The sequence below is a fragment of the Symphodus melops genome, assembly GCF_947650265.1.
Source record: "Symphodus melops genome assembly, chromosome: 13".
NCBI classification, from domain to species: domain Eukaryota; kingdom Metazoa; phylum Chordata; class Actinopteri; order Labriformes; family Labridae; genus Symphodus; species Symphodus melops.
The window spans coordinates 5,886,413-5,906,718 of record NC_136703.1 but is presented as its reverse complement, the minus strand read 5'-3'; the positions used below and the strand labels follow the sequence as shown (position 1 = coordinate 5,906,718).

General features: G+C 40.9%; 1 protein-coding gene and 1 long non-coding RNA gene across 2 annotated transcripts in view; one reads left to right on the top strand and one right to left on the bottom strand.

The window, feature by feature from the left end:
- Positions 1–3,167: 3,167 nt before the first annotated feature.
- Positions 3,168–3,977, bottom strand: LOC306834118. Its single transcript, XR_013780454.1, has 3 exons — positions 3,889–3,977; positions 3,685–3,768; positions 3,168–3,563 (listed from the first exon to the last, which is right to left on the bottom strand). It is a non-coding gene; the product is annotated as an uncharacterized lncRNA (long non-coding RNA).
- A 58-nt stretch (positions 3,978–4,035) lies between these two features.
- The window catches only part of sema3b (sema domain, immunoglobulin domain (Ig), short basic domain, secreted, (semaphorin) 3B), a 141,206-nt gene continuing 124,935 nt past the window's right edge, over positions 4,036–20,306 (top strand). Inside the window, exon 1 of the mRNA XM_079359894.1 lies at positions 4,036–4,449. The gene's annotated coding sequence lies outside the window, so the exon portion shown is untranslated. The remainder of the gene's footprint in view (positions 4,450–20,306) is intronic.

Below are 20,306 nucleotides of genomic sequence, written 5' to 3'. Positions count from 1 at the left end.
TCTTCATCTTTTCTTGGCATCTTTATCTTTTTCAGCTCAACATGAAGCTTTCAGTTAAACTGAAAAGTTTAGCACTGTTTCTTTTAATATACACGTCTCAATTCTTTAGAAGTGATGCACCAGATTGCTGTGCAGTGCTTTATGAGGCGCAGGCTTTCAAAGACGGCGGCTGCGGCCGATGTAATTGGCATACTGTCCAGCAGATGTCAGTGTTGGCCTCCTGTACCAGTTTGGACGGTTTGAATCACTTCTCCTGTAGTCAAAAATGCACAAGATGAACCGTCTTTGTTTCTATATTTTCACTTGTTTTCAATCTTTCAAAAAAGAAACAAAAACAAAATTGAAAAGACCGCAAACAGGTCAAATGTTTTAAAGAAGCCACAATGTTTCTTTTTTATACTTGAAGCTTTTTGACAACACACCATGTGAAACATTCTCAGAAGTCTAAGTGAAGCTCAAGACCAACTTTCTCACTAAGTCACCCAACAAGTCACCCCTCAGCCAAGTCACAAACACGATCTGACACAGCAATCTCTGATTACTTCACCTCATCAGTCAATATTGATTTTCACTGAACAATTCTTTGGCTGTCCTGTCAGTTATATATCTCCTGGATATCCCTTACCAGCCATGGATGATGACACTACTTTGCCTTTTTTATTTTTACTCAGTTTTGCTCTGCTCAAACTTTCATGCAAACAGAATAAACAGCCCTTGCTTTATTTTTATTGTTGAAAGAATCGGGACAAAACAAGACGACATCTGAGCCAATGGATGTGGTGAAGAGGTCCAATGAGATGCTATCAGAGGAACACAGCCTCTGTCTGTCTGAGCGTTGGTGGCCTTGTTGGGAACTGATTGCGGCCTTGAACAGTCGCACCACTTTCATTTCCCAGACAACAATAGCGCTCCTTCCTTCGTTTGATACTGGTGACACAGACAATTCTCAGATGCATATGCTGATACATTGAGTGTGTTGACATCCACTTGAAGGTTCCCAGCAGTCTCTCTAAAGTCTCCCAGCCACAGTTGGCGTTTAAAACGTCCCCTCAGCCAACACTCTGCACAGTGGCCTTGACTGCAGCTGCTGCCTGATGAAGTCACTGCAGTGTGGGTGTTGGGTGAGGTCACCAATTTGAGAGATGGAGGGTTGATAAAGGATGGAGATCGAGAGACACTGTTGATGAGGAAGCTGCGGGGAAAGAAAAGAGAAGTGAGACAGAGGCGATTGGGTGTTGGAGACAATGAAGGAGCCAAACAGACAGAGAAGTTCATGGCGCCCCGCTGTGGTATTCTGGTGTGTGGGCCGGGGCACAGAGATAGAGCATTGTTGAGCGCTGAAGACAGGGGAAGGACTCATGCTCATGCTGGGTGTATAAGCGAAGGAGGCAGACAAAGGGAGGAAAGAGTGTGAGTGTGCTTTCTGACGCTGGTGCACAAAGAGCCTTTTGCAGCTGGTTTGTTCTGGTGCTTCCCCTCTTTAGCAGGGTGCAAAGAAAGACAGGAACGTCTCACACAGTGCAGCTGGAAAAGAGCAGAACAGAAGAGAGCGGGAGGGGAGCCAGGTTAGGATTTATTACCCCAGAAGTTTGAATCTGATCAGCAAATACATCATTATATACTGTATGGTGGCCAGAGGTCATTAAAGGATGGTTGCAAAGGTTGCATCAGATATATAAAATATGCCAGTAGGACTATACAAACCGATATGGCCAAAATGCAGTGTGCCAAACCCCCCCCCCCCCAAAAAAAACCTTATATGTACTGATTTGGGAAACATGTATAGTATCCATCAGACCAGTCTTCTTGCATACTGTTTCCCACAATGCAAAGCGACAGGTCAGAGATCGAAATGATGGACAGTAACAGGGGAAATAATCACAATCAGTTCAAACCACACAAAGACACCAATTATCCTGATTGATTCTGAAAATCATGAAAATCTAAATAGTCTGTTTTTTCAGGCTGTAAGTGGAGGACAAGCTGCAGCAGCTGGGCTTCTATGCAGTATGGTTTCTAGTGCTGTGTGCAATTGTATGTAGTGTTTCCTGTTTTGTTTTGTAAATCCTACCTGTTGTGCATCCTCTCCTGTGTGACCTCTTGCCCTTGTACATGTTCCTTTTTGTTTTCTAGTTAATAACTTTCTGCAAATGAACCATGAACATGAAGGATCTCCTGGTTTTCCAGACTACACAGAAATGCTCTGAAGAGGTGGAACCTTTTTTTCAGTTTCTTGTCACTAAATAGCATGAACGTCTAAACAGTTTTATCTAAATCTAGATGCTTCCCTCACAGGTTGGATTTAAATACATAGGACCTTTTCCTTGTCTCTATTGCAGTGTAAGCCAGGTAACACTGGAACATTTAACGGTCTGACTTTAATCCCTGACAGAGTTCCATCCACTGTTCTACTAAAATAAGAGAGAAAAAATTGCACCCTGTGTTATTGGAATTTGCTGGAACTGGATTTGGAAAGGCTTCAAGGCCACATGACGTGTTCAAACTGCAAAGGATTGCTGAAATGTCCATTTCCTGGTTAACAAATGTTCAAATCAGTTTTACATGGTGAATAAATCCAATTCTTTACCATAAAGTTTCAACACCTCCGTCCCTCCACTCTGTAATAAAAACGTCCCCTCTTTTCATCCAAACCCATGAGCCATGACCTTCACCTGTGGACTCGGGGTGTGTGCCAAAACATTACATCCCAATAAAAGGCTAGGTTTTTTTTTTTTTTACAAAGAGGCAGGATGTCAAGTGACTCCTTTACAGTCTGACTTTAATATGATTCATTAAAATGTGGCTTTCACTTCTTGTTCTTTGTCATGTTTTCACTGAACTCGCTTCCTGCCCTAAAAAATGTAGCGACAAAGAAAATAACGAGGATGAACATGAAACAGCATCATGTGTGTGTACACAGCAATCATTCACAAGCTTGTGAACAGAGGCTTAAACAAGGGGAAGCAGCAATTTACCAGCTCGCTTCTGATTCACCCATTGACTCTTCAAAGTTGTTTGAACAGCGAGGGCCCTGCTCATGAAAAGACGGGACGTTCCATTATGGCAGCGCAACGTTTACTTTGACCTTTCATTCTTTTCTTCTCATTCTTTTTCCAAAGGTGGTGCCAGGGAGGGGCTTTGGGGCGATGAAGCTGCACTTAGGAGATCCAGCCAACCCCTTGCACCCACAACAGTTGTCTGTGGTTTCATTTAATTAACAGGATCATTTAGGAAAATTTCATAAAAAAGCCAAATTTCACACTGGGTTTGCAAAAGGACAAGCAGGTATTCAGGCAGAACAAACGTGATATCCGTTTTAAAATGAAAAATGTTGCTGTAGATGATACAGTAATTAAAGTCAAGCTTTTCTCATAGCCAAATCAAATCAAACCAGCAGCTGGTTTTACTTTCACATTAAGTGTAGTGACGTAACACAGGTAACACACTTTTTGCCTCCTTAAAAAGGTTTCATGTGTTTCAGATGAACTGAAGTGTCTCGCCAAGTTTCGTCAGTCCAGCTGCTGTGATGTTCCACTCTGCAGGGGACTGGGAGTGGGGGCCTCCTGGACAGACAAACAAACGTACAAATAAAATCATTTGAACGTTGTGGTACGGTGTTTCAAAATGCTTCAACCCCTGTGAACCAGAATCACTTTGAGATAAGTGGAGTGCATAAACTCATACCATGGATGAAGACCAGCAGAGGTGTCTTGGCGTCATGAAGGGGACGAGAAGGTTTAACAAGAACAACACCAAAGTCTAAACCAGCTGAAGAGAGGGACAGACAAGAACACAGAGTTTAGAAAAAAAAATCATGACATATTTTAGGCACATTTCATTTTTCATTTTGTGTTTTCATATATGCACAAAACTCCTGACAAAACTTACAGAAATGCACACCAACAGAAGCATTTCATTGTTTCTTTTGATTTAAAAATCTAAATTTGAACCAGGTGATTGAATTCGGCCAATGACGCAGCATTTGAGCAAGCCAATGCTGCTTCCTTGGTCGCAACATTGAACTCTGACCTTAACACGCTTCCTCTTCGAGCCCAACTCTTTCAAAGTTCCTGCATCAGGCCTCGGTAACCAAAGTGTTTAGCAACAAATCATTTTGTATTACTCAAACATCAATGTACTCAAAAACTGTAAACAGAGTGATGATGAACTTCATTAGGCTCATACGGGTGCTGTTTATTAGACTGACACTTATTTAGAAACGCAACTCGAAGGACAGCAAGATTGGGACGAGGAAGGGGGACCTGTCCGCGTCTTTTGCTCAGACTCTCGGCATTACAGATGATGTGTGGCAGTAATGCCCACAAGGAACTACGAAACGTTTTAACAGTTAACATATTTGAGGAGCAGCAGCAGAGACTGACGGACCTGTAACCTGGCGCTGTTGGAGATCAGCACCAAAAGACCAAAGGCCCGTGAAGACACCAGAGGGTAGGAGCGCGTTTTTCCAAACTGCTGTCTGTTCATTTATTGCGTTTGGTTGTTGAAGTGCAGCATTCTGATGTCTTGCAGGCTATTTCGTCTTTGCCTTGTTCATTTTTACTATCGAAATTCTGTCTGCGTGCAGGTCACTGGCTCAGTTGTGCGCAGTTTTAAGTCCACAAATGTGTATATAGGCTGGTATGTAAATTTGGCTTCAGCTTATTATTCCATTTTATTTTGTTTGCTTTGCAGCAGTCCATGGGAATATCCCCTCTTTTTTTCTTTATTGCTTAACTTTTGCTGCCATCTGATCTCCCTCACAAACCTCTTTTATTTCTCCTCATCCATCTTTTGGCTCCCCTCCGTCATTCTTTTGTCACGTTTATCTATCTCCCTATTCCCATGCTGTGTCCTAAGCTACTTTTTGTTCCAGTGCCATGCAGTGTAATATCGGGGAGGGGGGGGGGGGGGGACTTCTTGGCTCCAGTTTAAGGTTAAAGCTTTTAGCGTGAAGCTCGAGAAGAACTCTCACCAACAAAAGTCCAAAACAGCTGCAAACCCTGATGATGCAGAGATGTCTTTGGACCTTGTTGTTGTTGTTTGTTGTGGATTCCAGATGATGAAATCGTAAATATCTTGTTGCTATGAGAATTTCTGTATGTAGGCTATATTTTATCAATAAAATAGGATGGATGAGAACCTGATATCAGACCCAGCTGAGTCCCATCTCTAATAACAACAAACGAATAAAAAAGGAAGTGGTGAGACATGTATAATATCCGTAAAACCAAGTTGTGACGGGCACGATGGCGGACATAAAAACTAATCATACTCATCACTGGACCATAGTTACAACCAAAAGTGTCTTCAACACTTATTAATAATTCATTTTCTATATGCAGTGAACCAAGTCTCACAACAGTACAGTGTTTACAAGTGTCACTTTTATTCACATGTAATATTTATGTTATTTTTTTGTATCAGTTGTCTTTGAAATCCTTTATGCAAGTCCAGAATGCTTTCTAATTCCGCTGTAACACACAAACAGTGAGAGAGTGACATGTCACCAGAAACATCAGATTCAAACAAACAGATTTGTCTTGAGAGAAAATTCACGAGAACGCACGTTTCCAGCAGATGTGACGCCTTGTCAAGGTTTTAGAAGCTGCTGAGAGCAAAGAGGCTTTTTGCTGTGGAGATATTTTGGGTTTTCTGTGTAGTGCATGTTCAAAAAAATGTAGTGAAAGAATACGTTTTAGAGATGTTGTTTGGTTGACAGATGTTGTTTGGTTGTTGCAATGACACAAAACCCCTACAAAGTTTGTATTTTACCTTCCATGCATATTTACTTTCCTGTCCTTTTTCAATATGACATCTTTCTTTAAATGATGAATTCCTCACGACTCGCGAAGAAGTCTTTATCTGGAGGCCTTTTAATAGCTCTTTTTTTTGTATTCTTATGTCTCTATCCAGCTGTCATCTCCTCTGAAAACAAATATGACTTCACTGTGCTCGCCGATCCTACTCCCATGAATCTACAGTCAGGCCATTAACTTTTATATCTCCAAAATTTCAATCTCAGGTCTCAGGAATGCCAAGAATTCAGAACAACAGCTGTAAGTGCTTTTCAAGTCGCCTGGACTTTGTGAGACTCTCTCAGCAGCTAAGGGATTACATAAACTTTTAAATATTAAGCTTTGTTAAAACACTGTAATGATTGAATTTTACGAGACAAATTGATTTCATATTCCAGCAAAAGGTAAGATGTCTACTCAAAGAAATCCCATCCTGACCTTACTCTATCATCAGACATTAAGGACACATGCTATGTTGAAGTGCTGTGGCTTCTCTGACGCAGCAGCCAGTATGTCCTCTATGATTCCAGTCCTGAATGCTCTGTGTTTGTATTGACCAGAGAAGTTAGGCCATTTTAGGGAAACCCCCCCCCCCCCCCCCCCCCCCACACAGCCGTTTTGGGCAAACAGCAAACCAACAGCTGTTGCAGCGATTGAAGTGGGCAAGCGTACTTGTTTTACCCGGCCTAAAAAGCCTCAGCATTTTTCTAGTAAGCTCGACAACCACAAATGTGGTAGAAGAAGGATAAATATTAGGGATGCTTTTGTAAAATGGAGAGAGGTTTGTATGCAGAAAGGTTTCAAGACGGAGGCAGAGCTGGCTAAACACTGAAGCTTCAGTGTCTGTGACATAGCAACCTGTGTGGACGTCGACTTGAGGTTAGGAGGGGGGTTGCGTAGTGCTCCTGTAATGTTGAAACAAAGCTTTAAATCTGTTAATAATCATTTATGAAGAAGATCTCTTGATCTTTAAATCATGTTTAAACTTAAATCCTTCTAATCATTTCAACTCCTTGCCATCCCTCATCCATTTCACAACTCACATGATTCTGCCAACTATGCTAACACCTGTAACCAGAGAAAGTTAGCCTGTGCCGTCACTTAATGGACTCCCTGAACCGCTGATGCTGCTCTCAGTCTTTGTGCCACCTGGAAAACTTTCTCTTTGTCTAAACAGTTTAACAAATCCACTTTTCTTTACTCGCTCACCTTTTAATCAATCAGAGGCTCACACATTGGCATACACCCTGATAACCCTCTGTATTTTTTGTCTGATTTAATTGTAGGCAGTTGAAACTCCTGCTTAATATTGTAACCATTTTCTTAAACCCTCCACTTTCTTTTTCTACAAATCATTTCAGGTATTCTCCCTGCTCTGCTTGAAGGCTTTTTCTGTCAGCAGGTAACAGCCTTACTATTGACCTCTTTCCTAATGAATATTTTTGAAGCGTGCTGGGACTCAGTTCCCAATTTTGTGTTTTTTTTTTTTTTTGGGAAGTTATCTCGGGACCCACCTCTTGCTTGTTCGCGCCCCCAGGTGGTGTCCCAATGACTGACCTTCATAACTTAATGCTTTAGCTCAGTATCTTCATTTTATTATGCAAATTTAAATCCCAAATAACTTCTGTGTGTTGCTGCTTGTCTCTGAGTTTATAACTTGACTGAGCAGAGCCGTCGGGACTTCAGCATCTTCAGTTTAATGCATCCCAGTGTACCAACATTTGAAAACATCAAACCTGTTATAAGCACATTTTTTAAACCCTCAGACTTTTTTTTGTTCATGTCAGCGCTTTGTGGAAGCATGTATGTGTGTGTATCTGTACATGTATGCAGAGTGTGCATGTATTTAACTGAATATTCTATGTGAAGGAGCATTCTGCAATATGTGTGCTGCATTATTCATTGATAAGAGATGGGATGCTCTTTCATTAGTCAAACCAATCGGGACACACCTTTCATTTCACTGCTCACTGATTCATACTGTGTGTGTGTGTGTGTGTGTGTGTGTGTGTGTGTGTGTGTGTGTGTGTGTGTGTGTGTGTGTGTGTGTGTGTGTGTGTGTGTGTGTGTGTGTGTGTGTGTGTGTGTGTGTGTGTGTGTGTGTGTGTGTGTTTTCTTTGACGTGTCCTGTTTATGTCTAGTGTGTAACTTTTAAAATAAAATGTACATTCCCTTTTGTAGTTCTGAATTTGCTGCAGAATGAAGGAAAAGAAAATCTTAATTTTGAATTTGGTGAAAAAGTGGTTTGAAATCCAGACCGACAATGTTCGGTGTATAACATGAAGTGTTGCACGCTCATTTAACCATTTCAAAATCCCACTGGTTTGGCCAGAATTAGAACGATGGGAAAAGCAGCACTGTATGTTTTCATTTAGACATGATGAGATGCACGCGTGCTTCTACCTGTAACTGATGAGATCTACGTCTCAGAAGGTAATGAACATGAGTGCAAAGGAAATTTAATTTTCAGTTAAAGCCAATAATTTTAAACTTGCAAATGTTTTATTTTTAAGCTCTCTATCTGATAATGAGGCTGAAAATACAGATTTTAGTAAACATTGAAATTCTTTGCAATTTTTCTGAAAAGGTCTCAATGTATAATGCTAATGGATGATGAGGTCCAAAATAACACACATCAGTCCGGTGTAAAAGGTCTCTGCTCCTTTATGGGCGGAGCAGAGAGAGAGAGAGAGCAACAGGGTGAGAAACATAGACTGTAAATATTGATGGATGAAGCCTGAGTGATGTCATCCATATGTGACAGCGTGGGGCCCTGGAGGCTTGTTTGCAGTCGCCGCCAGCTGAAAATCCTGTCTCAGCCTAATTTCAACAACCAAACCACAGACGGAGAGCTGGAGCTGAGAAGGATTTTAGTCCACTTGACAAACGTCAGAGGACATTGTGCACACCTGTGAATCAGGTCAGCGACACGCCCTAACTATGGACACCACTTATCATTCATGAAATCAAAATGGATGCGTTATAAAAAAAAGCAATGAAGCATGTCCCCATGATGACAAAAACTCATTAGACCAGTATCACTTTTTTGTACCAGGCTGTAAACATGTTATTTTCTGCTGTAAAAAGAGACATTTGAGTGGGGTGTGTGTATGACTTTGGGGGCTTCTAGAGACAGACTCAAGTGGACCCTCGACATACTGCAAAACACACTTCTGCACTGGCTTCTTTTTTTTAAACCCCTGAGGTTGCCGCTTGGTGAGAGAGAGAGCGAGGGTGGGGCTTATCAATGTGTGTTTGCTATCCTTCGGGGCTTCCATATGTGCATGTCCCTTTTTGTGGTTTTGTCAGTGTGTGTATGTGCACGTGTTTCTATTTCATACACTGAGAGTGTGCGAGGACATTGAGTTTTTGTGTCTTTCATAAAAGCAGGATCACCCTGTTTCCGGTCTCTGCACGAAGACAAACAAGCAGGGTCTTAGTCTCACTTAATGAAACACACACACACACACACACACACACACCGAAGTACATTCTTTTGTGTCTTACTCTTCATAGGGCATCTAATTGCACATTGTGAATAAGTGCGTGTATAATCTTTGTGTGTGTGCGTTTCTGTACTAACCTGAGTGAAGGTGCATGAAGCAACAGGAGCAGCAGCAGTGTGTTATGTACTGTATGATGTTCTTTAGGGGATGTGTGCATGTGAGTGTTGCATAAATGTCCCTCCTCATGTTTATTCATCAGATGCTGAAAGTTTGCTGCAGTGTTCGTCTAACTCTTTGATCTCTTCATCACTCAAACGGCTGAGTCAGAGGAAAAACTAAGGACACACACACCAAAACACAGTGCTGAGCTGAATACACAAAGGGAACATGTAAGACACTGGGTGAGTAACGTACCACGTCATCCACACTGCAAAGAAAACTACTGTAAACAATTAGAACATCTTTATTGATATGTGCACAAATTGCACCATGATACTTAGCCACTGAGTTTGGTCTTCTCAGTCAGTGGTGCAATGGCTCTCTCACAAAATGCAAACAATCAAATGACACGTTATTGAAGACCAACGTGGGCTACGAGTGAGCTCAAGTGCATTTGCTCTTCAGAAATGGGTGCTGGCTGTAAGGATGACAACAGCATCTCTGGAAAATAGCAAAGTCAGTTTTCTGCACTGCAGCACCTTTTAGGATGATCGCGTCTCAAGCTCTTCATCTTGTTCTTGGAGGAAGTGGACTTAGACTTGTCAGACTTTTTGGACTACTTCTTGTCATCCAAGCGGTGATCTCTGGTCTTAAAAAAATGAGGCCAATCTGGTCCGCTTGATGCTGGCTCCAGGAACATTGCAAGTCAGATACACATGACTGGCAAAAAAGCCATTTTTACAGCGTTAAAAAAAGCATGTTTACAGCCTGGTACAAAAAAACAAACAAATAGGTCTAATGAGTTATTGTCATCACAGGTACACACTGTATGGTTGATGATTTTTTGTTCTTTTTTCCAACGGGTCCATTTGGCCAGTCAGTCACAGGGCTTACATTATAGAGGCAGAGAACCAGCCACACTCATATTCACATCTGCGGTTAACGTTACAGTCACCAATTAACCTAATGAGCATGTCTTTGAACTGTGGGAGGAAGTCGGAGAACAAAAGGCTCATGTCTGATGGGGATTTGAACTTGTAACTTTTTTTGCTGTGAGGTGACAGTGATAACCCCTGCACCTCCATGCAACGAGAAGTACATTTAGTTTCTTTTTAGAATTTGAAATAAAATTAGATTAAAACTACAAAAGTCAACCTGTTTATTTCTGAGAACAAATTGGTATTTTTTTAATTCTTGCTTTTAAATGTGTATATATTTTCTAATTTACATTCCCATTCATACTGCCTCTGGTATGTCTGGACCTTAACGAGAAGGATTTCAATAATGAGGAGGATTTCAATGATCTATGTCCGTGTCGTTTCTGTGTCATGGCCGTGCCAGATTAAGTTTCAGAAAAGGTTGCATAGTTATCCAGTGTGCAGGGTGGTCCACACTAATGGCTTTGACCCTGGATCAAGAAATGCACCGATGTTGTCAACAGTGGCGTCTACCTTTGTGTGAGCTGTAGGGCTGTTTATTCTTGTATAATCTATTTGTAGAAAAAAGACCATACCTGTGAAGTGATGAATAGCATAGTTTTGCGTTTAAGTCGGTCAGACCTCTGAGTTAATTGGTTTTACTGATGGAGGTCTTGGATTGAATGGGAGTGGCTGAGCATGTGTGGATAAAGAAACCTGTGTATGTGTGTGAGAGTGTCTTGGAGAGACAGAGAAGAAACGATACGCTTCTGTCTGTTGAATTACAAGTTGCATTACGGTTGTGCTGTGATCAAAATAACTGCATGTAATGGTGCTTGAAACATCCAAATATTTAACTTTTTTTTCCAGGCCTAATACCAATTCTGTTTCTGCACCACCAGCAACACATTTTTAGAGCATAGTACTGAAAATAGAAAGTACATTTCAGAGACGCCTCACATTGGTCGAGATGAAACATGAAACTGACAGTGGCACAAGATCCCCTGAAGGCTTAAAGTTTTAGCACAATGGTGATCTGTCCACTGTTTGTTAGTTACATGGCTGTGGAATAAATTCACAGAAGCACTGGCACCACACACTGCCCTACTTAGCAATCACACATATACTGAACGAGAATAAAGGTGTTAATGGGCCCCTGCCAGCTGGCATCGGAGGCCCTGTGTCACTTGCTGTTGTTGACTTTGTTCTCACTTTGTGGTTGTTGTTGGGGGTGACTGAAGGAGTTTTCATGCTCAGCAATATAGAACACGATCTTCTGCAGGCACACATAAACATAAACAGACACATGGATTTGCCATATTGATTAGATAGTCTCATGCATTTGACAAAACGCAAGATACTTGTGCCCTCCTGAAAAGTGGACCACTCACATGGTCCTCATCGTAACCCAAACAGCACAGCCACCTTCAGGGTCTGTAAATAAATGTTTTTTTTTTAAATACACCCAACAAATATTACATTGATAAAAACACCCTGAGTTCATGAAATGTAACATCTTTAATAAAGTTATTGATGACATAACTAAATATTTGAGGGTTTATCTCACAAGAGGAGGAAGCATATTTATTTATGTAGTAGCCTCAAACAACAGGGTTAACACTGAAGTGCTTTGATAGAAAACAGCAGCTGCAGCACATGAACATCAGTGGATGAATGTAATGCAGCAAAACACTTTTTTTTTAAATTATTGATCATTTAGCTCTTTTAAAGACCATATGGCAATGTTTGATGCTCATTTGACTCACAGATCGATGGTCTCATTTATTGTGCAAGACCCTACAGGGTGTCCGCTGTTATGGGGAACACAGACTGAGGCGGGGCAGATGAATGCAGTTTTGCGCTGATAGGAATATTACAAGCTCTTTGTCCATCTTGGATGACCGGTTGGTCTTTTTTATTTCCCCATTCTTGTTTATTATATTAGCATTGTAAAGTGGAATAAACGAGCCCAGACGTTAAAGTAACCCTAACATCAGAATGTTCCATACAACAACAATACGGGAAAAAATAAGTGCTACGAGACAATAAGTAGACCAGAATAAAACATGTCCATACATGTAAACTTATAGAGATGATAATATTGTTATTAGAGACATTGCTTTCTTCCATCGCTGGCACATTGCTCTGAAGTGTTGTCTTTGAACCATCATGAGGTCCTTGGTTGGTATACTCTTGGAGTGAGGCTCTCCTGTGTTCTGTGTTTATTACTATGTCACTCTATGTGGGTGTTTTAAAAAAGACAAACAAATAAAATGTGATCATAGAAGCTGAAGCAGACTCTCCTGCAGCTTGTTTAAAGGAATTTTTGCGAACAGATGCCTGTTCTACATGAGCAGTTTTGTTTCAGTCAGCTGCTGCAGTCAAGCCAAGTATGTGGAGTGGTTTCAGGGTCAGCGGGTGTGTTACAGAAATTGGGATAAATTTGGAATTACTGTACGTATGATCTTTCTTTTGCTCCTACAGACGTATCATACGTCATCCTTGAGGATCCTTTTTTTTTTTCCAACAAGTTTCAGTTTTGTGTTTTCAATATCTTTTCAAAGGTGCTGTCGTACTGTTAAAAAAATACCTGCCTCCACTTATTGCCCTCTAGTCAGCTGTGTCTTTCTCCAACTGGTGTAAGCGTAGTGACCTTATCCTCCCATCTTCTTCTTTCCCATTCTTCACTCCATCCATCAGCCCTTCCCTTCCTGTCAGTTCAGTGAGCTGTGAAGAGATTTACTGCTAACAAACACGAACATGGTTTACAGCACATCCAAATCCACATCCATGCCTGTGCCTGCCCAGTTGGTTCTCGTATTTTGCACATGAATAACTTTGAAATAAAAGCACCAAATAGGGGTGCTGACTTTTTTTTAATGCCTGCAGCCTGCTGGAGAAACATGCAGGTAATACACGTCTCTAAAGTTGGCCCTGGAGGCAATGGCAACTGTTAAATTGTTCTCCAGGACGGGCACAATTTCTCGCTGATGGACCAGGATATCTATCTTAGTTGACTAGCTGGATGCTAAAACATAGGCTACTGGAAAATGTCTTTAACTGGTTAACAAAATTAGCATAGGGATTATTTTAATGTAGGACAGATTGGTTTGACTAAATAAAAAACTACACACTCGTACTTAGCTGGCATGTGTTTCCTAAATTCTGTGGAGGCAAACTTATAAAAAAGTGCTGGTCTGTTGCTTGATCTATTTTAATAAATACATTCTCTGATCCAGTGACACTGCTTTCCTTGCTCTTTATGTATCAGTTCATGGGACATGTCCCTCTGCTGTTGACTTGTAAATGTGTACAAGAGGAGCAAATCCATATGTGCAACTTTTAACCACAGTCAGTGGAGGCCAAGGATGCAAATTATAGTGCCCACTGTGACACGTTACAAAGAATAGGATCATTCCATGCTAATTGGTCCAATTTTAGAAATCAGCCCCACCTGACCATCTATGATTTTGGTGACATTCGGTATACTAGTTGGTACTTGGCTGAAACAACCATGTTACCTCTGTAGGTGGTATAGTTTCTGAGATGCAGTACTTCCATTTCCCCCCCTTACAATGGACTGGGGAACGGCCCTTACACAATGGTGTTTTTAGGAGGCCTTTACTCAGTGGTTATGTGTTTTGTAGTGCTGAAAATGACAATACCCATCCAACTTTTTTGCAATTGGCCTAGGTGGTTTAGTTTTTGCAAAAACTGAGATTTAAAACAGAAAATAATGACACCTGTGTCACACTCATAAGCCTATATCTTCTGAACGTGGTGGTTGTATAAGCCAGAATTATTTCCCTGTGATGCCATATAACTTTAGATTAGCTGGGCCAAATAAGAAGTTGGTCTGTCAAATTGTCTCTGCATTAGAGTCCATCAAAGTTGGCCTTGGACTGCCCAAGTATAGCTGCCAAGAAGAGGTTGAACATATAACAGAATGAAACCTTAAACATCATTCACTTTGTTTGTGTTTTACCATTTATGAAGAAATTTGTCCATCTAATCTTATGTTTCTGTCCTTTTTAAAGATCACTTGAACTGATGAAGTCCAGAGCTTGTACTATCAGACCTCTCCATGACCTTCCTGTTTGGTGAAGTGCCAAAGTGGAGTAAGAGGATTTAGCACAAACCCACATGGGATAGCTAGATTGTCTGTGACCTTAGAGAACTGCATTTCTGCATATGGGCTCTAGGTCTAACCCTCTTTTCATTGCCTTGGCCTGTCCGGGGGTTGGAGTTTCGATGCAAATTACAAAGCTTTTATAATGCTGTAAGTGGAAGTAAGTCTGGGAGACAATGCAAGATGCCAAAAGATTGACTTCTTTCTTGCTACATGGTTCAAAAATACAAAACCACACACAGTGACAGTTATTTCATATTCTATGCTGGACTACATTCAGCATGTTGACCATTTTTGATGTCAGTTTTAAATGGCAAAGGGGAAATTAGGGATATTGTCTGGCTTGTTTTAGGGAATGCTGGTCTAATAAAGTGATGTTTCAATGAAGCTGGGGTGTCACAAACATGCAGTTTGTTCATACATGAAGAGATATGAAGACAGTTTAAGTTTTAACAGCCGATATACTGAACTAGGAGGATCGGTGCCTGCTGAGAATCTGTGGGCCATGCAGCTTAAAAACACAGCTGTGTGAGTGTTTTTGTTTCTGTGACTTTGCTTTGGATATCAACACACTACCTTACCTGAAATGACTTAATAGCTGTTTGTGTTACCTTGTATGTTTGCCAAGCATGACTTTTGGGAACCATAAGAAGTAAATATGATGTAATGTTAGTCTTCTGTGTTAAAAAGCAAGTACCAACACCAAATAAAGAGTGTGAGGAGGCAGAAGGTTAATCTTGAATTAAGCAGTAGGATTTGTGAAAGATGTCACAGGGGACACTTAAAAATGCCTCGAATATTCAGTTGAAGTCTTGCTATACAAACATGAAGCTGGAAGTTTTTCCACCTCACAGTTTTGTTTTTTTTTTCCTGGCGGAGGGCCAATCCTTCAGTGATTGCGGATTTGTGACAAAAGTGAAAAGCCTTAATGGCTATACACTGTGTTATTTAGTAAATCCTCTGTGTGATTAAGGTAATCCATTATAGACTGAGGCCTGGGGGTGAGAGGGCGAGTCTGAACCTGGCTCTTAGCACACCCCAGTAGACGTGACCACAGGTGGATGATAGGAGGCCTCTTGGATGGATAGATGAGGAAAGAAGGTGAAGTGTTTGACAGAAAAAAGGAGCGTGAGCATAGGGGCCTGAAGCAGCGATGAGAGTGAGTGATGGAGGTGGCAGCTATTTCTGTGAAGACAGATTAACTTTGAGGCGAAGTGGAAAGTATTACCCTTTTTCATTTTCTCCCCTTGCCTCAACTTATTATCTAAAAGACTGCAGATTTATGTGACAGTTTCTTTGGTACTGCCTCTTCATCTCGTGCTCTCATGATGTCCTCTCTCTCTCGATTGCTTTCAGCTGACATTGCTCTCGTACACCTTGATTATATTTCTCCCTGGGAACATCCTTCCAATAGGCTACTGTCCCCCCATATGCACAAACTTCTTATTCCCAATGACCTTTCTCTGAAGGTTGCAGGATTAAGTCCAGAGTAGCTGTTATAGTACTGTCACAGAGAATAAAGGAAAGACCTCACATTTAAAAGAAAAATAACGTCACATCAATCAATGTTTTCTTTTTCATCAGCTATTAAACACTGTAACATCCAGAGACCATTTCTTCCTACAAATTCACTTTCTGTGGATTTCATCATCTGTTTTGTTATCCAGCCAATGAGTCATGCCTCAACTTGTACCTATATGATTAGGGACATCAGCACCTTGCTGAAAAGCACAGGCTGAGATGTTTCAGTGTTAGTGCCCAGTGCGGCTGAAAAAACACCTAACAAACACTCTGAACGTTCTTAAAAATAGGATGCTGAGTGTAGCGCTTACCTTTTCCGAGACCACAGACTGCTAATTTTACTCTCGTTCATTGGGAATAGCTCTGCAATGATTAACGATTAACGCAGCGTGTTAGCTAGCTAGCTAAATGCTAAACGCATTTACGTACATTAAACAAACACCCACATATTGATTAACCGCTATCTAATACGACTGGTGTTTAAAGGTTTTTCCTTTAAAAAACTGAGGGTTCATTACTTTACATGAGCACAGAAGCTATTTAGTTAGCTAGCTTTGCAGCTTACAGATAAGCGACAGTTATATGAAACTGAACATAGACATTATTTGTTTCCGTCCGGGTGAAACAACAGATGAAACGTTTCCTTATGAATATCACTTTTTTTGTTGTTTCCGATCTGGATAAGTTTAAGAGTGGATTTGTTGATCACCTGAAAACCTCTGAGCTAGTGAGAAAACAAGGTGTGAGTTGTCTGCTCCTTTACACTACTACTGATGCTTTTGAAGCTTTTCATTGTTTTTAAGAAAACACACAATGAATCCAGAAGTAAAATATAATCTAGACTGTATTTAGTAAAGATGTTACTTTTGAAGAGTTGTTGCCTGACCGTATAACCGCCTTTGAAAGTAGAGACCGGCCCTCTAACGTCGCCCCTGGGTGTTGTTGTGGTATGCTGATAAAAGTGTATCAGACAGCGTATCTTTCATCTTGTTGGTGATGGAGATTATGTGGAGTGTCGGAGAACTGGTGCAGGTGATAAGAATCAAGTCATGGTAATGCAGGTAATCCTCCGACCCACATCCGCTGAAAAAAGGTAACATCAGCCAAGGCTGAATTTGATACACACCTGATAGACACACAGGCAGGTAGGCTCTCACATAAACACACACTTGAAAGGATGTGGGTTCAGATTGGCTCGAGGTTGAGGCTTTTAAGTTTTTAGACAATCCTGAATCCTGATAACAAGCAGCGTTAACTAGTTAAGATCGGTTCACACCAGGTGAAGGTAGCTTTTTATGAATCTGCCCCATGACGCTGTTCTTTCTGCAAGCTTAATTCTCTGAAATTTCAACTAAATCACATTGAAATTGTTTCTTTTTCATTTTTCATTTTGATCATATACTGATGGTAGCTTTCCACTCATTTTTAGTACACTTTACTTCACTGCCAAAGAGCCTGGATTTGAACTTAGATTCTATCTTTTATAAGCGTCTGTTTCACTACCGTACTACAAATTTGTCACTCTTCATCCCAACATTGCAGTGAACCGAGAAGAGAAGCTGCTAATAGACAGGAGCACACAGAGCCACCAACACACACTGCAGGCTCACCCACATGCTAATCAAAGCTGACTGCAACAGAAGTGGGATGCCATGCTGGACTGTTATCAGGATGTTGACCCACATACTGATTACAACACTGCAGCTCCAACCACAGGAAAAAAAGCACTGCAGTGAGCACTTTTGCACTTTTTAGTCAGCAGTTATTCAGATAATTTTTAAATTTCTTTTTACTCATTTCCACTGGCTTTGGGATGCATTCCAAAAAGACAAGGAGCAAAGAAAAACCTCCATTACAAGCACAAGTTTCAGGCCTTCCCTTTTCAGATCTGGGCTTTTTCATTTGCCTCTCTTCAATATGCCGTCTCTCACAGAAGTTAAGTGTGTTTGAAAAGATAATTTTCAAGGCATAAAACATATTGTATTTTGTTGTTGACAAGCCAAACTTGAACCACACACACAAACATAAATGCCAGTCCTTCCTGTAAACTCAGACTCTGACAGGATACAGTGCATCATGTGTCGCTTTTCTTAAAGAGCAGTTGCACTTCATTCGCCCTGTCGACACACACAGGGGCCTCTCTGTTGTGATGAAGCATGGTGTTCACAGCATTGTTGACAGATGCACTCGGCTTGATTAAAGACCTGTTGCCCCCTCTGTTTTGTGTGCGAGCATGTCATTTTTTAGTTTATGACCATCTGGAAGCGGTGTCTTCTTGTGCGTGTTTATGCATCCTTCCCAGGTTGCTGTTTATCTGCCTGGTCGGGGAGACTCTATAGAAAATTACTGTATACAGTCCAGTGACAAAGCTGACACACAGTTATTTACTGTGAGTGACGAACGCTTTGTACCGTGTATGAGCACCTGCCAAGTCAGGAAAAGAGGTTTTCCACCATCACTCAGCTCCACCTTATCTTCTTCCTTTACCGCAAATCACACACCTTGTTTGTGTTGGATTTCTGTGTGGCCACTCTTTTCATGTGGAAGGTGTGTTGCATTCTGTTCATAAAGATAAATTATCAGGTGTTAATTATTCGTTAAATATTGTTTGTTTTTTATGGAACTGGGTAGACGCACAAAAAAGTGTATCCGTCCTAAAAATGAAATGATAGCTTTATAAGTAAAGGATGCTTTTAATAAATCTCTTTACATTGATATGTTTTTGTTTTGTTGTTTCATTAGGTTAATGACATCAGTTAGCATCAGCTTCAGTTCATCCAGGTACTGTACTCTAATTCCATTAAATGAAAAGAGTTCAGTGTTGTTGGTCAACCTGTCAGTTCAATGAAAGACCCTTTTTCCACATCCCTCGTTACCTTGCTTGGATCCAGCCTGCAAGTATCAAATACTTTCAGACACCAACAGACCCCAACGCATGGCATTTTTTATTTCTACCTCTACATCATATTCCTGTTCCTCTAAATAAGACAAGTGAAATATTTCATATTTTGAAACCCAAACCTGATATGATAAAGTCAGATCTTTATATGTCAGAGTTATTATAAAGGGTAAAATCTGATTCTGAACCATTAAAGGTAACATATTGTCTTCCCTTTCAACCAGTTCTCGGTACGGCGCCCACCAGGGGGAGGGGTTACTGCCTTTTGTGATGTCACAAACAAAACATTTCCAAACGGCCTGTTTGAGCACACGTTTTCTGACATGTGAAGCAGGCAAAAGACAGGAGGGGATGGACTTTTCTCAGGATTCGGTTTGTAGACAGACTCGGGACACATTATTAGTGTTTGAATCACATGGTAAAGTGTATTTTGCATCATATTTAAACTTTTAATATGCAATGGCTTGCAAACACAAGTGACATTACTTTTCCAACCTATGAAGTTAGGTGCATCCTCCTGACTTTCCTCTAGTGTAATAAGCATCACGTCCTACTGCTGTTATTGCTTGGATCACATTGTCTTGTTCCTGTCGAGATATGCAAGATTTGTTTCAAAGTTTACTTTTAATTTGAAAATGAGAAATCAGGGCAGTGTTCATCATTGTGGTTGACAGGGACAACGCTGGAGAAGGTAGCAACTTTTTCGAATGATTTTGCTCAACACATGAAAAGGCAGATACCGACAGTATTACAAATGGATGACAGAGCTGTTAGCAATGCTGAACGGGGTCAGGGGTCACTGATGTAGCAGACAATGCGTGTCTCTACAGTGGCCTTCGAATTAGTGTTTCAGCTGAAGACAGGTATTTCTTTTCACATTAAGTAAAGAAAAGAAAAAAAACTCAATTTGATTTGTTAATAGCTCAAAATTAAAGGACGTTGAGAAAAGGATCTAGAAAAGAAAGCAAGTTAGGTTTTTACATTAATATCCAAAACATTGTGCTGCCAGTAATTAGATTAATATTTAAAACGTGAGCTGTGTTCATTATGGTTGCATCTGTTCATTTTACAAATCAAAGTACAGTAAAGTTCTTCTCCTCCCCGACAGAGACGAGAAAAGCAGGAGGACGACTTGTGGATAATGAAAGCAGAAGAAATGTGAGATGAAGAAAGGGAAAGTGTTGCAGAGAAGAGGAATGTGAGAGGAAGACAAAACAGCTGTTGCACTGTCTGTATCCGTCTCCGTCTGTGCTCTACTAGCCTCAACACATTTAGACTGAAGACCACCTGGAGATGGATGGTCACATTTAGCCAGGCCGAGGTGATTGTGCGTGTTTGTGCTCACACAGGCATTTCTGTGCATGTTGTTACAGATGGAGAAGGATGTTTAGGCCGTTAAAGGTGGTTGTGTGTGTGTGCTGTTTGTCCTCCTGGAGCGGT